This window comes from Macaca fascicularis, chromosome 11 (genome assembly GCF_037993035.2).
Source record: "Macaca fascicularis isolate 582-1 chromosome 11, T2T-MFA8v1.1".
In the NCBI taxonomy this organism is placed as follows: Eukaryota; Metazoa; Chordata; class Mammalia; order Primates; family Cercopithecidae; genus Macaca; species Macaca fascicularis.
The window spans coordinates 55,166,993-55,182,368 of NC_088385.1; positions in this window are offsets into that span (position 1 = coordinate 55,166,993).

The window sequence follows — 15,376 nt, forward strand, 5'->3', positions numbered from 1 at the left end:
TACAGTCTAGAACTACAAGCACTTTTAACTATATTTCTTATTATTCCTTGAAGCATTTTCAGTATGGATTGCCTCATTTCTTTTTGATGCAAAAAAGTAGTAAGGTTTTCACCTTTTCAAAATAGATGCGTGGTGGAGGATCTCATATCATAACTCCATAACTAAAGAACATTAGCGTCAGAGCATGGTGCTAATTATAGCAGAAAACAGGCTGCACTCAGAAATAGAGATATGTTACGAATTTATTTAGAATAGGCTAGCAATGTTCTTAGTGTGAGAATTCCAAGATTTGTTGCACAAATAAACAGTTTAAACAAAATATTGATCACAGCAATATAAGAAAAGCACTCTTAGGAGTCAAAAAAACTTCATATGAGCTTTTCTTGATAGATTGCCAGAAGTTAGTGTTTAATTTTTAGAAAAAGGCAGATGGCCCAAATTGCAGGTCACATCAGCTTATGCTTATCCTTTCATCTGGCCACACACATGCACTGCCAGTTCCTATCTAAATGGAAACAACAAAAATCAGCAGATGAAGGTCCACCATAGCTTTAAAAATATCTTTTGCACCTATAGTTATGCCCTCCTTTTATTCTTTTTTTTTTTTTTTTTTTTGGTATTTTCTTTTCTTTTCGTTCAGTCTTCCAGAGGTTCTTTTGGAGAACAATTTTTCAGTTTAAAAATTATTTCTATTAAGTATTTTCTTTCCATTTTATTAATTTCTGCTCTTTATTATTTTCTCACTTCTAACATTCTTTAGATTTATGCTCTTTTCCTTTTAATAAAGTCTTAATTTGAATACTTAGCTTATTATTTTCATTTTTCATCATATAAGAATATACTTCTCTTTGTTGCTATAGGTATGCACCACGAGTTTTGACATGTAGAATTTTCATTATCTTTCATTTCTGATTATGTAAAAATACCCAATGTTATTTTATCTGTAATGCTTGCCTTTAGATTTTTAAAACACTGTAAGAGTCTTCTTGGTCTTTTTAAAACTTAATATAGTCAGATAATTTGATTCATGATACTGATTTTTAGAGACTTGCTTTATGCCCAGTTCACAAAAATTTCATGAGTGCTAATTTTTTTTTTTTTTTTTTTTTTTTTTTTTTGAGACAGAGTCTCGCTCTGTCACCCAGGCTGGAGTGCAGTGGCCCAATCTCGGCTCACTGCAAGCTCCGCGTCCCGGGTTCACACCATTCCCCTGCCTCAGCCTCCCAAGTAGCTGGAACTATGGGCACCCACCGCCACGCCCAGCTAATTTTTTTGTATTTTTTTTTTAGTAGAGATGGGGTTTCACAGTGTTAGCCAGGATGGGCTCGATCTCCTGACCTCATGATCTGCCCACCTCGGCCTCCCAAAGTGCTGGGATTACAGAGGTGAACCACCACGCCCAGCCCATGAGTGCTAATTTTTTAAAAGTCTCTCTGATTATTTGATGCAGTGCTCTGTATATTCTATCAGATCAAAATTTTTAATTAGGCTCGGTGCAGTGGTTCATGCCTGTTAATCCCAGCTCTTTGGGAAGTCAAGATGGGAGGACTGCTTGAGGCCAGGTGTTTGAGACCAGCCTGGCTAGTATAGTGAGACCCCATCTCTACAAAAAATTAAAAAATTTAGCCAGGTATGTTGGTGCGTGCCTAGAGTCCCAGCTACTGGGAAGGCTGAGGCAAGAGGATCACTTGAGCCTAGGAGGTTGAGGTTGCAGTGAGCTATGATTGTGCCAGTGCACTTCAGTCTGGGCAACAGAGTGAGACTCTTATCTGAAAAGAAAATAAAAATGTTAGTTATATAGTTTGATTCTTTTTTTCTTAGTTTTGGTCTATGCGTTTTTTCTTTTTTAAGAATGAGGGAGGTGTATACATTTCTTGTACCTGCTGTAATAAATTACCACAAACTTGGTGGCTTACAAACAAAAGAATTTTTTTCCCTCAGAGTTCTGGAAGCTAGGAGTTCAAAATCACAGTTACCGCAGGGTTGTGTTCCCTCTGAAGACTCTGTGGAAGGATTCATTCTATGCCTGTTCCCAAGCTTCTGGTGGTTGTTGGCAGTCGTTTGCATTCCATGACTTGCAGCTCCATCACTCCAGCCTCTGCCTTTGTCTTCACATTGCTTTCTCCTCTGTGTGCCTGAGTTTTCTCCTCTTTCTTCTCTTGTAAGGACATGTGTCATTGGGTTTAGAGCCTACTGGATAGTCCAGGATGATCTCAAAAACCTTAATTATGAATTTAAAAAGCCATTTGCCAGTAACATTCACAGGTTCCAGGGATTTAAGCACAGACATATATTTTGGGGGGCCACTACAAGTATATGAAAATCTCCCAGTTCGTTTATGGTTTTGTTAAATTTTTCTTATAATTATGTCCATTTTGCTTTATATATTTTAAGGTTATGATATTAGACTGATACATGTTTTGATGAAATAACTTCTCTGTGAAATAAAACTTATCATTTTACAGTAATGCTTTGTGCCCTAAGCTTTAACAGCTATAGTCTATTTGGTTTGACATGAATTAGCTTTTATTTTGTTAGTACTTGTATGTATACCCTTTTTTATAATTTTATTTCTAACTTTTCTTTGTCATTATGTTCAAGGCATATTTTGTGTATAGTATATAGATTGATGTTTAAGAATTAATCCTCCCTGAAAATATTTGTCTTTACATGCAGATTTTATTTACTTTTTTGTTATTATGGATATTTTGGAATTTTTCTGTCCCTTTATTTTGTGCTACATATTTGACTTGTTTTCTCTAAGTTGATTTATTTTTTTCTCTTTATGCCTTATTTTGGATTGAGTGGTATAATTATCATCCCCTCACTAATTCTGATATACAGCCTATTTTTATCACTGTAATCGTAACCTAGAAATTTTAGAATGCATATCTGACTTTGTAAACCTAAAAGTTAATCAACAACTCCCTTATTTTTTTTTTTTTTTTTTTTTTTGAGACGGAGTCTCGCTCTGTCGCCCAGCCCAGGCTGGAGTGCAGTGGCGCGATCTCGGCTCACTGCAAGCTCCGCCTCCTGGGTTCACGCCATTCTCCTGCCTCAGCCTCCCGAGTAGCTGGGACTACAGGCGCCCACAACCGCGCCCGGCTAATTTTTTGTATTTTTAGTAGAGACGGGGTTTCACCGTGGTCTCGATCTCCTGACCTTGTGATCCGCCCGCCTCGGCCTCCCAAAGTGCTGGGATTACAGGCGTGAGCCACCGCGCCCGGCCTAACTCCCTTATTTTTAAAAAAGCTCCAGATCCAATACCCTTACTGTTGAATTCTTTTTTTTAAATATGAACTTGTTTAGGATGAATTCTATTAGATGTTTTAGAAATATCAGTGTAAAATGAACTCTTGGAAAATAGAGGAGAAATTACCCTTCTAAACTTGTTTTATGAGACACATATTACCTTAATACCAAAATCTAAGAAGAATATTACAACAAATGAAAGTTACAGACCAATACACTCATTAATACAGATGCAAAAAAATACAGATGCAAAATATTAGTAAATAATGCTCAGGAATATATGAAAAGGACAATACAGCATGACCAAGGTTTATCTCAGGAATGCAAGGTTGGCTTGACATTTAAAAAATCAATATAATTTGTCACTTTACTAGAATAAAGAAAAAATACTTCAATGATGATTACAATAAATTCAGAAAAAATACTGACAGATTTTAAAGAAATTCATGATAAAAAGTCTTAGTAAACCAGGAATAGAAGAGAACTTTCTCAATGTGATAAAGAGAATGACCAAAAAGTCTACATTTAGCATCATATTTACTGATGAAATATTGAACAAGGCAAAGATATCAGCTAAGACTGGGAATAAGGCCAAGATGTCAGCTCTCACCACTTCTATTGTAAATTGACCTGGAGGTCCTAGCTAGTGTAATAAGGTAAAGAAAAGAAATTTAAAGCATATATATTGAAAATGAAGAAGTAAAACTCTGTTTATTCTGTGATGCATTCTTATTTATGGAAAAAATAGGGAAATTACAAATAAACTATGTGGACTAATAAATGAATTTAGCACTGTCTAATGGTAAAGATCAACATATAAAATAACTGCAATTGCATATACTAGCAACAAATAATTAGAAAATGATATTTAAAAATATAATTTCAAATGGCATCAGGAATCATAAGATACTTAGAATAAACTTAACAAAATATACAAGCCTTCTACATTAAAAATTACAGATTGTAAGAGAATTAAGACTACCTAAGTAAGTGGAGAGATATATCACATTTATAGTTTGGAAAGTTCAATATTGTTAACATGTCAAATCTCAACTTGATCCATAGATTCAAATGCAATCCTAATCAAAATTCTAGCAGGTATTTTTTGGGGGGCAGGGGAAGGAGATAGAAATTCACAAGCTTACTATAAAGCTTATCTGCAAAGACTCAGAATAGCCAAAATTGTTTTGAAAAAGAATAATAGCAGGGGGCATGACATCAGAAAAATGGCAGAATAGGACTTTACAGTGTTCATCTCCCCCATAGAAACATCAATTTGAACAACTGTACGCACATGAAAATACCTTCACCAGAGCTAAGGAAACCAGGTAAGAGATTACAGCACCCAGGTGTAGCATAGAAGTAAGAAAAGGCATATTGAAGAGAGTAGGAAGAACAGTTTTACATTACCTGTGTCATCCTTTTCCAAATGCCAGGCGGTATAGTATGAAGAGAGATAACTCTCTTCTTGGGAAGAGGAGAAGGAAGTGACCACTGGACTCATTGGTGCTTGGCAGACTCCAGCCAGGACTCACAGACTGATCCTCCAGATCCATCTCAGTGCCAGGCTGGATCCCACAGACCTAGGCTCCAGGCCTGCCTGGGAAACCCAGTCTCTGGGCCCATCACATAGTTGACCTCAATGGCCCCAGGCTCTGGACTGGCTTCAGTGCTGGGCCATCCCCAGTGGCCCCAAGCTTCAGGCTTACCCTAGCACCAGGCCAGTCCCCACAGACTCAGGGTCCAGGCCTGCCCTATAGACGCAGTCTCCAGACCTTCCCCAAGCTAGCTTCAGCAGCCTCAGGCTCTGGACCATCTGTACCACCAGACTGACCCTCAGGGTTCAAGCCTGTTCCAGTAATTCCAGTGCTGGGTCAGTTCCCACAGACCCAGGCTCCAGAACTTCCCTATGAACTTAGGTTTCAGGTTGGCCCCTGTAGCATCAGTAGCCAGGCCAGCCTTTGTGGATCTAGCCTTCAGGCCAGCACCCATAATCCCAGGCTCGAGACCTGCCCCTACACAAGACTGGCCCAAGCTCCAGGTCATCCATGTGTCCCAAGCTTCAGTAGACCCAGGGCCTAGGCCTGCTCCAGCAGAAAAATCATACTGAGACTGCACTATTGCACCTACCCAGAACCAAAGCCAAAGCAGCCTACCCAACTGACACTATAGGACACATTTACAAGAAAAAATTATTTCCCTAGGAAACCTATTTTATAAAGTTGGAAAAAATGATAACTGTTCCACTAGATGTACAGATATTAACACAGGAAACACAAGAAACATGAAAAAGTAAGGAAACATGATACCTTCAAAGGAACACAATAATTCTTCAGTAGTAGACTCCCCCATAAAGAGGAAAGCTATGAGATATCTGAAAAGGAATTCAAAATAGTGATCTTAAGGAAACTCAATGAGATATAAGAGAACACATGTAATTCAATGAAATCAGGAAGATACTTTATTATTTGAATGAGAAATTCAACAAATAGATATAGAAAAGAACCAAACAGAAATCTTGGAGCTGAGGAATTCAGTGAATGAAATAAAAAATACAGTGTGATCCTCAACAATAGACCAGATCAAGCAGAAGAATTTCTGAACTTAAAGACAGGTCTTTTGAAATAACCCATTCAGAAAAAAAATTAAAAATAAAAAGAAGAAAGCCTACAAGACATATGGAACACCATCAAGTGAACAAGTATTCACATTATGCAAATTCTAGAAGGATAGGAGATGGAAAAATGGATAGAAACCTATTTAATAAAGTAATAGCTGAAAACTTCCCAAGCTTTGGGAGAGACATGGACATCCAGATACTAGAAGCTCAAAATTCCCCAAATAGATTCAATCCAAAAAGGTCTCTTCTGAGACACGTTATAGTCAAACTGTCAAAATCAAAGGCAAAGAGAGAATTCTAAAAACAGCAAGTGAAAAAAAATTTAAAAATTAAAAAACAGCAAGTGAAAAGCATCAAGTCACATACACTTGCAGTCAATTGGTTTTTAAAAAAGATGGCAAGTACACACAATTGTGAATGGACAGCCTCTTCCATAAACAGTGTTAGGAAAATGAATATTCACATGCAGAAAAATGAAATTAGACCATTGTCTCACACCGTATAAAAAATTAATTCAAAATGGATTAATCATTTAAACAAAATTAGTAATTTTAAATGTACTAGGGGAAAACATATGGGGAAACCTTCATGACATTAGTCAATGAGTTTTTAGATATGGCCGGGAAAGCACAGACAACAAAAGCAAAAATAGACAATGGGATTATATCAAGCCAAAAAGCTTCTGCATTGCAAAGGAGACCATCACCAGAATGAAGAAACAACCTATGGAATGGGAGAAAATACTTGTAAACCATACATGTGATAAGGTGTTAATATCCAAAATGTATAAAGAACTCAATAGCAAGAAAACAAATAATCCAATTTGAAAATGGACAATATACCTGAAAAGACACCAAAAGAAGACACAAATGGCCAGCAGGTACATGAAAAATGCTCAACATCACTAAGCATCAGGGAAATGCAAATCAAAACTACAATGAGCATCACCTCACTCTTGTTAGAGTGGCTGTTTTTTTAAAAGATGGAAGATAATTGTCAGCAGGGATGTGGAGAAAAAGGAACTTTTGTATGCCCTCGATGGGAATGTCAATTAGTACAGCCACTGTGGAAAACAGTATGGAAGTTCCTCAAAAAATTAAATATAGAACCATCTTATGATCCAGCAATTCCATTTCTGGGTATATATTCAAAGAAAAGGAAATATCGAAGAGATAGCTGCCCTCTGATATTCATTTCAGCATTATTCAGAACAGCCGAAATACAAAATCAACCTAAGTGTTCATTGCCAGATGAATGGACAAATAATTGTGGTGTACATATAGGCAATAAATACTATTCAGCCTTAAAAACAGAAGGAAATCATGCCATTTGCAATAACATGGACGAATCTGGAGGGCATGTTAAGTGAAATAATCCAGGCACAGAAAGGCCAATGCCACATATTATATGTAGAATCTAGAATAGTTGAACCCATGGAAGCAAAGAGTAGAATGGTGGTTACCAGGGACTGAGAGGTGGAAGGTTGAGTTGTTGTTGGTCACATGATGCAAAACTTCAGTTACATTGGAGGAATAAGTTCAAGATATCTATTGTACAACATGGTGACTCTGGTTAATAGCAATGTATTATATTTTGAAAATTGCTGAGTGCATATTTTAAGTGTTATCACCACATAAAAATAATGTGAGGTAATACATACATTAACTTGATTTAGCCATTCCACAATGTATATATGTTTCCACCCATCATGTTGTTAATGATAAATATACAATTTTTATCACTTAAATAAAAAAGGAAAAACAATTAGGACAATTTATGTTATTTTAACACTTATGGAAAAGTATGTAATCACTGCAGTGTGGTATTTGTATATTGTAACAATATACAAATAGATAAATGGAAGAGAAGAGAAGGCCCAGAAATATACACAGGAAGTTACCATGAATTGATTTCCAACAATGGTACCAATATAATTGAATAGGGAAAGGAAAATATTTTCAGTGGATGGTGCTGGAACAACCAAATAAATGTATGGGGAAAAATGAACCCTGACACTTTCCTCACAACATGCATAAAACTTATTTTGGAATGGGTCATAGACCTAACTGTAAAAGCTAAAACTAAAGAGATTTTGAAAGAAAATATACAAGAGTATCTTCATGATTTCATAGTAAGAAAGCCTTTATTAGAGGAGGAAAAAGAAAAGCCTTACTTCTAAAGAAATGATAAATTGGGCTTCATCAGTATTAACAACTTGTCATCAAAGGATACTTTTAAGAAAATTAAACTTAAGGTCAAACCATAGACTGGAAAAATATTAGCAATATACACATCTGATAAATAATGCATTTATCAAAATTAAGAATTTCTATAATTCAGTCATAAAAACTATAAACAACTCAATATGAGAAAACGTTTGAGCAGACACTTCACAAGGAATTTATATGAATGGGAAATAATTACGTGAAAAAATCCTCAGCATCATTAGTTCTCAGACTAATGCAAACTAAACCATAATGAGATACCACTTTGTAAGCATTATAATGACCAAAATTAAAACGACTAACAAGGCTAAATGTTGGTGAGGATATGAGGCAAATGAAACTCTCATACATTGATGGTGGTAGTTTAAAATGATACATTTACTTTGGAAAACTATCTATCAATTTCTTATACAATTAAATATATTCCTTTCTGTATCTCAGCACATTCATTTCTATGTCCTCAAAAGAAATAAAAACATGTCTTCTAAGAGGCTTATATAAGAATATTTCTAGGGGAAAATCTTGTTACATCTGCCTTGGCAATAATTTCATGGATATGACATCAAAATCAGAGGCAACAAAAATGAAAATCAGGTAGGATTACATGAAACCAAAAAGATTCTGCACAGCAAAGGAAATAACCAACAAAATGAAAGGCAGCATAAAGAATGGGAGAAAATATTTGCAAACCATATGTCTGATGAAGTTCCTTACATATAATATCCAATATATATAAGGAACTCCTACAACTCAATAGCAACAAAACATAAACAAAACCTTCTACCAATACAATTTTAGAAAGGGCAAAGGACTTGCATAGACATTTTCCAGAGAAGATATACAAGTGGCTAACAGTTATATGAAAAAAGTTCAACTTCACTAATCATCAAGGAAATGTTAAAGCTTCAATTAGCATCTCACATTTGTTAGAATAACTTTTTTAAAAGCAAAAGATAACAAATGTTGGCAAGAATGTGGAAAAAAGGGAACTCTTATACATCGTTGATGGGACTGTAATGAGTGAAGCTACTATGGAAAACAATATGAGGATTCCCCCCAAAATTAAAAATAGAACTACCATATGAACCGGGAATTTCACTTCTGTGTATATATACAAAGGAATTGAAATCAGGATCTTAAAGAGATATCTGCACTCCCATGTCCATTGCAGCATTATTCAGAATAGCCAAGACATGGAAGTGACTTAAATGTCTATTGACTAACAGATGACCAAAGAGAATACTGTGTGTGTGTGTGTGTGTGTGTGTGCGCGCACAATAGAATATTCAGCCTGTGAAAAGAAGGAAATCTTGACATTTTCAATAACATACATGAACCTGGGGGACATTATGCTAAGTGAAATAAGACAAACACAGAACGACAAATACTACGTACACTCACTACACAAGGAATCTAAAACAGTGAAACTCACAGAAGCAGAGATTGGAAAGATGGTTGTAAGGGTCTAGGTGATGGGGGAAACAGGGACATATTAGCCAAAGGGTACAAAGTTTTAGTTATACAGGATGAGTAAGTCCTAGAGATCTACTGTACAGCACTGTGACTATAAATAACAATATTATATTGCATACCTTAAAATTTACTAAGAGGATAGATCTTAAGTGTCCTTATACCATACCCAAAAATAATAAGAGGGTGGGAGGAAACTTTTGGAGATGATGGATAGGTTTATGACATAGATAGTAGTGATGGTTTCATGAGTTTATACTTATCTCCAAATTCATCAAGTTGTAACACTAAATATGTATAGCTTTTTGTATGTCAATAATACCTCAATAAAGTGGATTTTTAAAGATAACATAATTTTCTATGGAAAAAGTCAAAATAATCTGCAGCTGAATTATTAGAATTAATAAGATAATTTAGAAAGTTTGCCACATAGTGTCAATATGCAAAAACTAAGTTATATTTTATAAATAAGCAACAATTAGAAAATGAAATTAAAATGCCATTTTATAGTAGCATTATTGAATACCTAAAAATGCATCTAACAAAAGATATTCAGTACCTCCACATAGAAAACTGTAACACTTTACTTAGATAAATTAAAGAACTAAATAAATGGAATGACGTACTAAATTCATGTACGTGGGTTGGAAAACACAATACTGTAAGAATGTCAGTTCTTCACAGTTTGATTTTGTCGGTTATTAGGCTTATTCCTCCTCAGCTCCAAATCCACCTTTCATTATCTATTCTGTGATAATGGAGAATGAATCTGTGAATAAGTTTTTCATTATCAGCTGACTTGATGTTAACCCTTGACAATAGAGGCAATGGAGGGATAGTGGTGAATGACAGGGTTTTCTTCCTGGTTCAGGTGTGCTCCTCTAGGCAGGCTCCTGCAGTGTGTGTGGCTTTTGTAGCATCAGGCTCTTGCAGCCTTCATGGCTTTTTAAGTGCCAGGCTCATTCAGTGCACATGGCTATACATTGCCTAACTCTTATTAACTCCATGACTTTTGCAGCGCCTGGTTCTAGCCATGCTCAGCAGCAGCAACTCCTACTCCTATGAATGGCTTCTCTCGGCACTCACTTGTGTGTCTTTGCAGTGGAGTGATGCCAACCTGCCACTTCCCTATTAATGGCCTCCCTGGCACCCACTCAGATGACTTTACCACCTTGGTGTACTTCTCTGCCATTCTGTGAACCATGGATATTCCCTTTCCAATTAAGTGTAGATATTTGCCCTGGTTGGTTGTGAAGGTGGGGAAGGAGGAAAGTATTCCAAATTTGTTTGTCTCTTGGATGCTCTATCTTGGTCTTGGGAATAGTGACCTCTTCCTATATCTGCTATTTCTCTATTCTTTAGAATTGTCTTTACTTTTTTTCTGGCCAATTCCTCATTATGCCAGTCCTCTGTTATAGTTAGTAATTCTCTGTATTAAATTTTTCCTGTTCAATATACCATGTGGTTTATGTCTCTTGCTTGCACCTGAATGATACAGAATTGGTTCTTGGAATGTTCTTAGGATGTAGACCCACAAATATTGGATTTTGTGATTGGTTTGGTCATGCCCTTGGGTTTGAGTGCAGTACTGAGCTCTTTGCCTATGGGAAATGGGTGCTAGTAATCCATGGTATGCAGTGTCATTATATTTAATCAAGCTGTCATCTGTGGTTGATTGCCAACAGAGGAAAGTGCATTGGGGACCCACTTGCTATTATGGCAGTAAATATGATTGTGGAGTGGGATAGATTCTTCTGAGTATACTTGAATGCTTAGAGAGGAAAATGACAAGCTTAGGTCCTTTAACTCTCAACTCAAGTCAGGGTTTGAGAACCAGAGAGCTTTCATGGCAGCTCTAAAATAAGCTCTTATATTTTGTAATCACAGGGATGATGTTGCTGAAAATCAAACATGAAACTTAATTGTTTGGGTTGTCGAAACACAAGGACAGTTGAATTCCTAGTCTTACCACCTTTTTAAAGTTGCATTGATTGAAAGTAAATGTAATCATGGAATCCTGAAACTTGGAAGGGGAACATCTGGTTGGACCTAGATTGAAACATGATGTTGAATCCCCAAGCCACATTGACCCTCCCTTGCCATGCAGTCACTTGCCCTTAGCGTCAGAGGGCACTAGTCTTCTTTTGCTTGAAAACTCTGTAACAGCCTCTTGGGACAGATGTCTTAAAAGGAGATATTCATTCTCCTCAAAATCTATCACAGACTCCCACCCTGGAGTCAAATCTCAGTGTGCTCCAGAAGGACAAATACACAATATGGGCCAGGAGGAAATAGCTCACATACCAAAAGAATTGAAATACTTTGCCAATATATGTCAGCAGAAGCTTGGGTAACATGTGTGGGAGTGGATCCTGAGGTTGTTGAACCAGCAAGGGAAGAATATAACACTAGGTAAGACCAATTTCATTGATATGGGTGCACTTACTGGAGGTTCTAGACTTAACCGGTCAGCGCATGCAACTGAAGGTGGTGCCAGCCATTTACTTAGCTAACTGAATATCAAGCCCAATGGGCTACTCTAATGAGGTTGAGATGGCAGAGCTTCTTTGGTATGACATGGAAGAGGGAATCCAAAGATTTCTTTTTCTTTTTTCTTTTTTTATTATACTTTAAGTTCTAGGGTACATGTGTACAACGTGCAGGTTTGTTACATATATATACATGTGCCATGTTGGTGGAGTTAATAACCCATTAACTCATCATTTACATTAGGTATATCTCCTAACGCTGTCCTTCTCCCCGACCCCCTCCCCACAATAGGACCCAGTGTGTGATGCTCCCCTTCCTGTGTCCAAGTGATCTCATTGTTGAATTCCCACCTATGAGTGAGAACATGTGGTATTTGGTTTTCCGTTCTTGCGATAGTTTGCTGAGAATGATGGTTTCCAGTTGCATCCATGTCCCTACAAATGACACAAACTCATCCTTTTTTATGGCTGCATAGTATTCCATGGTGTTTATGTGCCACATTTTCTTAATCCAATCTGTCACTGATGGACATTTGGGTTGATTCCAAGTCTTTGCTATTGTGAATAGTGCCACAATAAACATACATGTGCATGTGTCTTTATAGCAGCATGACTTATAATCCTTTGGGTATATACCCAGTAATGGGATGGCTGGGTCAAATGGTATTTCTAGTTCTAGATCCTTGAGGAATCACTACACTGTTTTCCACAATGGTTGAACTAGTTTACAGTCCCACCAACAGTGTAAAAGTGTTCCTATTTCTCCACATCCTCTCCAGCACCTGTTGTTTCCTGATTTTTTAATGATTGCCATTCTAACTGGTGTGAGATGGTATCTCATTGTGGTTTTGATTTGCATTTCTCTGATGGCGAGTGATGATGAGCATTTTTTCATGTGTCTGTTGGCTGTATGAATGTCTTCTTTTGAGAAGTGTCTGTTCATATCCTTTGCCCACTTTTTGATGGGGTTGTTTGTTTTTTTCTTGTAAATTTGATTGAGTTCTTTATAGGTTCTGGATATTAGCCCTTTGTCAGATGAGTAGATTGCAAAAATTTTCTCCCATTCTGTAGATTGCCTGTTCACTCTGATGGTAGTTTCTTTAGCTGTGCAGAAGCTCTTTAGTTTAAATAGATCCCATTTGTCAATTTTGGCTTTTGTTGCGGTTGCCTTTGGTGTTTTAGACATGAAGTCCTTGCCCATGCCTCTGTCCTGAATGGTATTCCCTAGGTTTTCTTCTAGGGTTTTTATGGTGTTAGGTCTAACATTTAAGTCTCTAATCCATCTTGAATTAATTTTCATATAAGGAGTAAGGAAAGGATCCAGTTTCAGCTTTCTACTTATGGCTAGCCAATTTTCCCAGCACCATTTATTAAATAGGGAATCCTTTCCCCATTTCTTGTTTTTGTCAGGTTTGTCAAAGATCAGATGGCTGTAGATGTGTGGTATTATTTCTGAGGGCTCTGTTCTGTTCCATTGGTCTATATCTCTGTGTTGGTACCAGTACCATGCTGTTTTGGTTACTGTAGCCTTGTAGTATAGTTTGAAGTCAAGTAGTGTGATGCCTCCAGCTTTGTTCTTTGGTTTAGGATTGTCTTGGCAATGCAGGCTCTTTTTTTGGTTCCATATGAACTTTAGAGCAGTTTTTTCCAATTCTGTGAAGAAAGTCATTGGTAGCTTCATTGGGATGGCATTGAATCTATAAATTACCTTGGGCAATATGGCCATTTTGACAGTATTGATTCTTCCTATCCATCAGCATGGAATGTTCTTCCATTTGTTTGTGTCCTCTTTTATTTCACTGAGTAGTGGTTTGTAGTTCTCCTTGAAGAGGTCCTTTACATCCCTTGTAAGTTGGATTCCTAGGTATTTTATTCTCTTTGAAGCTATTGTGAATGGGAGTTCATTCATGATTTGGCTCTCTGTTTGTCTGTTACTGGTGTATAAGAATGCTTGTGATTTTTGCACATTGATTTTGTATCCTGAGACTTTGCTGAAGTTGCTTATCGGCTTAAGGAGATTTGGGGCTGAGACAATGGGGTTTTCTAAACATACAATCATGTCACCTGCAAACAGGGACAATTTGACTTCTTCTTTTCCTACCTGAATACCCTTTATTTCCTTCTCTTGCCTGATTGCCCTGTCCAGAACTTCCAACACTATGTTGAATAAGAGTGGTGAGAGAGGGCATCCCTGTCTTGTGCCAGTTTTCAAAGGGAATGCTTCCAGTTTTTACCCATTCAGTATGATATTGGCTGTGGGTTTGTCATAAATAGCTCTTACTATTTTGAGATATGTTCTATCAATACCGAATTTATTGAAAGTTTTTAGCATGAAGGGCTGTTGAATTTTGTCAAAGGCCATTTCTGCATCTATTGAGATAATCATGTGGTTTTTGTCTTTGGTTCTGTTTATATGCTGGATTACATTTATTGATTTGCGTATGTTGAACCAGCCTTGCATCCCAGGGATGAAGCCCACTTGATCATGCTGGATAAGCTTTTTGATGTGCTGCTGGATCCGGTTTGCCAGTATTGAGGATTTTTGCATCAATGTTCATGAGGGATATTGGTCTGAAATTCTCTTTTTTTGTTGTATCTCTGTCAGGCTTTGGTATCAGGATGATGTTGGCTTCGTAAAATGAATTAGGGAGAATTTCCTCTTTTTCTATTGATTGGAATAGTTTCAGAAGGAATGGTACCAACTCCTCCTTGTACCTCTGGAAGAATTCGGCTGTGAATTCGTCTGGTCCTGGACTTTTTTTGGTTGGCAGGCTATTAATTGTTGCCTCAATTTTAGAGCCTGCTATTGGTCTATTCAGGGATTCAACTTCTTCCTGGTTTAGTCTTGGGAGAGTGTAAGTGTCCAGGAAATTATCCATTTCTTCTAGGTTTTCTGGTTTATTTGCGTAGAGGTGTTTATAGTATTCTCTGATGGTAGTTTGTATATCTGTGGGGTCAGTGGTGATAGCCCCTTTATCATTTTTTATTGCGTCCATTTGAGTCTTCTCTCTTTTCTTCTTTATTAGTCTTATAGTGGTCTATCAATTTTGTTGATCTTTTCAAAAAACCAGCTCCTGGATTCATTGATTTTTTTGGAGGGATTTTTGTGTCTCTATCTCCTTCAGTTCTGCTCTGATCTTAGTTATTTCTTGCCTTCTGCTAGCTTTTGAATATGTTTGCTCTTGCTTCTCTAGTTCTTTTAATTGTGATGTTAGGGTGTCAATTTTAGATCTTTCCTGCTTTCTCTTGTGGGCATTTAGTCTATAAACTTCCCTCTACACACTGCTTTGAATGTGTCCCAGAGATTCTGGTAAGTTGTA